This window comes from Camelus dromedarius, chromosome 36, assembly GCF_036321535.1.
Source record: "Camelus dromedarius isolate mCamDro1 chromosome 36, mCamDro1.pat, whole genome shotgun sequence".
Lineage (NCBI taxonomy): Eukaryota > Metazoa > Chordata > Mammalia > Artiodactyla > Camelidae > Camelus > Camelus dromedarius.
The window spans coordinates 3614388-3619528 of NC_087471.1; the positions used below are offsets into that span (position 1 = coordinate 3614388).

The window sequence follows — 5141 nt, forward strand, 5'->3', positions numbered from 1 at the left end:
CCCCCCCGGATCTGCCGTTCCGCTGCGGTCAGGTGTAACCCAAGCACCAAGGAAGTTTCATTAATGGTTGGTTTGCTTACCAAATACAATACTCGTCCTGCCGATAAAGTACAGACAAGTACAAAGACGTAGAATCCCATAATCCTACCACTCAGAGCAAACTAGTAACATGCTGGCACCGAGAATCCCTGAACAGCCACAGCTTTGCCCACCCGTCTTGTTAAGCCGAAGCCCGTGGCTGCTTCCTCCCACACACCGTGTCTACAAGGTCGTGGGGATCATGTCAAGAAGAGACGTGTTTAAGCTGTAAACTCTCAGTACCTACACTTACAAAACAGTGAACCACGAGGTCTAATCAGGGTGGCGTCAGTTAAAACCACCCAGCTCCTGGACTTCTGGGGCCCCAGTGAAGGGAGCTGTGGTCCTCCCCAGCACTTCTAAACGCCCGTCTCTTCTCATCGGCTCGCTCCTTCTGTCTCCTTCAGCTGCTCGGATCGAAGCCTCAGAGAGGGCCGAGAAGCCCATTCTCCGCCGTGCTGCTTTTTGCGCATCCCTCCCCTCTCCCATCAGGAGACCCCAGGAACGGGAGTAGGGAGGGCTGAAGCCCCCGCCCCCACCTGAAGGCAAGGTCAGCGTAAAGTCTATGTGCTCATTCCTGGGCCATCCAGAGAGACCTGTGCAGGGAGTGTATCCCTAGTGCTCGGCAGCCTGTGGAAACACCGGCAGTCATCTGTGCGTTTCACCAAGGACTCTGAAAGACCCAAGAACGTGAGCGTGAACGATGCTCTAAGCCGCGAGGGCCACATGAAGACACGAGCACAGCTTCAGTCCGCGTGCCGTGGTCTCCAGCAGAATCCGACAGGTCGCGCCCTGCAGCACTGAGCGCGCCCTGCAGCGTCGCAGGTCACGCAGGACGGGCTTACTGCTGCCTGGGGTTTTTTTTTTAATAGCATCTTTATTGAGATACCATCCACATACCACACAACTCACCCATTTAAAGCGTGCCATTGTTTCCTAGGATAGTTGTGGGGCTGTGCAACCATCACCCCAGTTTTACAGCATTTGATACCTCCCCAAAAGAAGCGACTCACCCTTAGAAGTGGAATCCCCTTGAGAGGCCACTCATGGTCCCCCCAACCCCGTGAGTCCTGGGCAGCCACAGGCTTGCCTTTCTGGACACTTCATAGAGCTGGAATCATACACCACGCGGTCCTCCGTGAGCGCCCCTTTGGCTTAGCCTGCCGTCTTCAAGGTTCATCCGAGTCAAAGCACGTACCCGGCAGGACTTCATTTCCTCTTATCACCGAACAATATTTCACTGTATGGATAACCCCATTTTATGTATCCGTTCACTGGTTGATGGGCATTTGGGTGGCTATTATGACAATTCCCACTGTGGACATTCACGTGCAAGTTTTTACGTGCACACGTCTTTTATCTCTCTCGGGCACGCCCCTTGGAGCGGGACGGCCCGGCTGTCCGGTAAGGCTGTTTAACCTCTTCGTTAAAGGTTAAAGGACCCGCCACACGACCAGAGCAGTGGCATCATTCTCCATTCCCGTCAGCAGCATGTCAGGGTGGGATTTCTCAGGCCAAAGACTTCAGTTTGCTTGGGAAGCAAGTTACTTCTAAAACTCTTTTTCACTGTGCTTTTAAGGATACTCTTCATGCCTTTTTTATTTTAATCAGAATTCTATTTACTATGAGACCAAGTGCTTTAATATAGTTGAAACTAAAGATCCATATTTTGCGTCCTGCCTTCTGACTTAATTGCAGGGGAAGCTGCATGTAGTAGGTGTGCAGGCAGTTTAATGGCTGTATAATCCTTTATCATAAATACCCCAGAGTTCCTCCATTGTTAACATTTAGGGTAATGTCAACTGTTCCCTCGTGCTGTGATGAATTTGTTGGTATATAAATATATTTCTCTATTCTGAGATATTAAGAGATTTCGACCAGCGCAGGACAAGGAATATGAATTTATTCTTGACTTACATTGGCAAGTTGCTTTAAAAAATATGACACTTCATGGTCCCACTGTCAGTATATGAGAGTTCCTTTCGCTGTGGCTTCACTAGCACTGGGTGTCTTTCTTGCTGAAAAACAAAATCGAAACCAAAAGCTTAATTTCAAGAAAAATGTTCTATTAAAGTACCATATAGAAAATTACACAAAAGTTACACAAAATGTCTGTATAGCTTGATGAACTTTCACAAAGTGGACACACCTGTGCAAACAGACCCACCTCGGCAGACAAGACCCTTCAGCACCTCAGAAGTTCCCATCCGGCCCTTCCAAGGACCAGCCGCCCCCACTGCTCCCCAGGGAAGTCACTCTAACTCTTAAAAACGGAAAAAAGCCATGATAATTTAATGCATAAAAATACATACTACATTAACATAAGCCAAGTTACCACAGATTTCCTACCCCTTTCCATGTGTTTCTTTGGGTGATCGAGGACCTTCACTTTGCAGAGGGTTTCTTTATTTCAGGGTCCCCAGCGAGGTGGGAGAAGAGGGAGCCCATGGGATTCCTGGTCCCAGGGTCTCAGATTTGATCACCACGTGCCAGGCTTGGGTCTAGATTCCTCTGGGGAACACTTACCGTCTTGCTTTTCTTGGGGGGAGGGGAGGCTTTTTTCTGCCCCCCATAAATTATCAAACCAAACTTCAGAGGAGGCCGCTCCAAGCCAGCGGCGGAACGTTCACACAAGGAGTGAGCCATTTCACTCAAGGGAAGGCCGCTGCTAAGGCCACGCCCCGACGACGATTCGCTGAGTTCCCTCCCCTGTGAAACCATCTGGGCAGGAGCGTCCTGATGCTGCAGGGTGGGGACAGAAATCAAGTCACTGAAAATCGTTGCAAAATTCATGGTCTCACAACAAAGTGGAAATGCTGACTCCACGTGTCTTGGAATAATTTGGGATCTTAAGATGCCTTAAGTGTCCCAGGAAAGCTACGTTGTATTGTGTCTCTTATGTGGGTGGTGAGACACTTTCCATTTTGTTCATGTCAGTACTGAAGCCACAATGAGATTATTTAAGATCCATCACCTCCCACAGTTACAATTTTTCCCCCCTTAGGATGAGAGCTTTAAGATCTACTCCCTGGGCTTTCCAATACAGTCTTGTTAACGACAGTCATCACACTGCATGGCACATCGCCAGGACTTACTTGATGAGTAGACGTTGGGGCCTTTTGACCACCTTCCCCCAATTCTCCTACCTCCCACCCCCACCTCTGGCAACCACCAGTCTGATCTCTTGTTTCTATGAGTTCAGTTTTCCCCACATACGTATATGTGAGCTCATACACTACTTGTCTTTCTCTGTCTTGTTTCACTTAGCATAATGCCCGCAAAGCCCATCCACATTGGTGCACAAAGCGCCTGGAACTTAATTCCCAAAGAGGGGGCTGGTAGCACCATGGCTTCCCCAGGGAATGCTAACTGGGTCACAGATTTCTGGAAAGGGTCACGTATGTCCTTCTCAAGCTGTTCCCTCTTCTCTTGCTCTCTCCTCCCCTCCCATTCCCTTCCCCCGAGGTTCTCAAACCGACAGCTGGGACCCGTGCTGCAGCCTCGGGGTTGTGCATCGAGCCAGGGTTTTTTCTTTCGCTGGTTGGAGGGCATGCAGGGAGGACAGTATATATCAGGCAGGTCACGGAACCTTCGACTCTAGAGGACTTTCAAGAGCACAGAAAGCGCTGACTTTCTTCTGAGGTCCACTCTGCGGCTGGCCTGGTTCCAAGTGAGGAGGCGAGGTTCCCCCACTGCAAATCCATCACCAACCACGACTTGAACTCCTCTCCAGGTTGAGGTCCACGTCGGTCGGCCACTCAGCAAGATGGGGAAACTTAGACCAGTCAGATGCTACTAGCAGAGCTGTCTGTGCGTCTGAAGCGGTGGCGGTGCTTTTAATCCTGTTACAGAAATAAAAGCAAACAGGAATTTAAAAAAAAAAAAAAAAGCCCTCGTGATTCTCACTGCCATTCCAGTATTCACCACAAGGTGGCAGTGGGCTACAGGAAAGAGGGCGCTCTCAGGAGCAGAGTGTGCTTTTCGTCCCCGATGAGGGGCTGTCTGTCCTGCTGCCCATCTTCCCCTAGTGGGAATCATCCGAGGCACCTCCGTTCCCCTCCCCACCCTCCTTCCACCCCGGTTCTCACAGTAGCCCCAACACCCAAAGCTCGCTTCCGTGTCTTCTTTCAGGGGCCGGGCGGCCATGGCTGGAATTTGTGTATTTACTCCATGCCAGGAAGAGATCTAAACATTTACACGAATCATTTGATTTAATTATCAAAACAACGCCACGGTGCAGGCACCGCTAGTCGCCCCGGTAGACGGATGAAGTGGGCGGACGGAGAGGACGAGCAGCTTTCTTAGTCACGTGGGCGAAGAGCCTGAGCCCGGGCTTTACCTGAGGCCCTTCCCCCAGAGGCGGAGCCCCAGCCACGCGCTGAGCCACCCCTGGGCACGTCCTCTTAAGTCACAGCAAAGCTCCCAGCAGTTCCCAGTTCCCACGTAACCACGCCCCCACACAGGCTGGCCTCCCGCCGCTCCCCAGGCGGCAGACGGGCAGAGGGGAGGCACTGACCATCCGGGGCGCAGCCTCCTGCCCACCCCCGAGGGGCTGGGACCCAAGCACAAGGGTTTCCCTGCCTTCTTCCAGATCAGATGCCTCCAGGCTCTCTGGTCTTGGCTTTTACCGTATCAGGGGATGATGCTTATCTGGTCAAAATCCTTTTAAGGGATGAATGATATCCCCTCAAAATTTCATGTATGTCCCCTGGAGCCTCAAAATGTGACCTTATTTGGAAGTAGGGTCATTGCAGATGTAATCAGTCAAGATGAGGTCATACTGGAATGGGGGGCAGCTAATCCAATGTGACTGGTTCCTTATAAAAAGACTGCCACGTGAAGACAGTGACACAAAGAGAATGTCATGTGACGACCGGAGGCAGGCAGCTACAAGCCAGCGTGCACCAAAGACGGCGTCAAACCGCCAGAATCCAGGCGAGATACACAAATTCTCCCCCACAGCCCTCAGAAGGGGCCGACCCCGTAAGCGTGTCATAGAGAAGAACAAATCTGACTCCATATTAGACCTGTTCCTTTGGCTTTAACCCTGTGCCCCTTTTTCC

At 51.0% G+C, this 5141-nt stretch overlaps 1 long non-coding RNA gene across 1 annotated transcript; it reads right to left on the reverse strand.

The window, feature by feature from the left end:
• Positions 1–986: 986 nt before the first annotated feature.
• Positions 987–4382, reverse strand: LOC135320072 (uncharacterized). The gene is made up of 3 exons (XR_010379228.1): positions 4167–4382; positions 2428–3920; positions 987–2096 (listed from the first exon to the last, which is right to left on the reverse strand). It is a non-coding gene; the product is annotated as an uncharacterized LOC135320072 (long non-coding RNA).
• Positions 4383–5141: the final 759 nt, after the last annotated feature.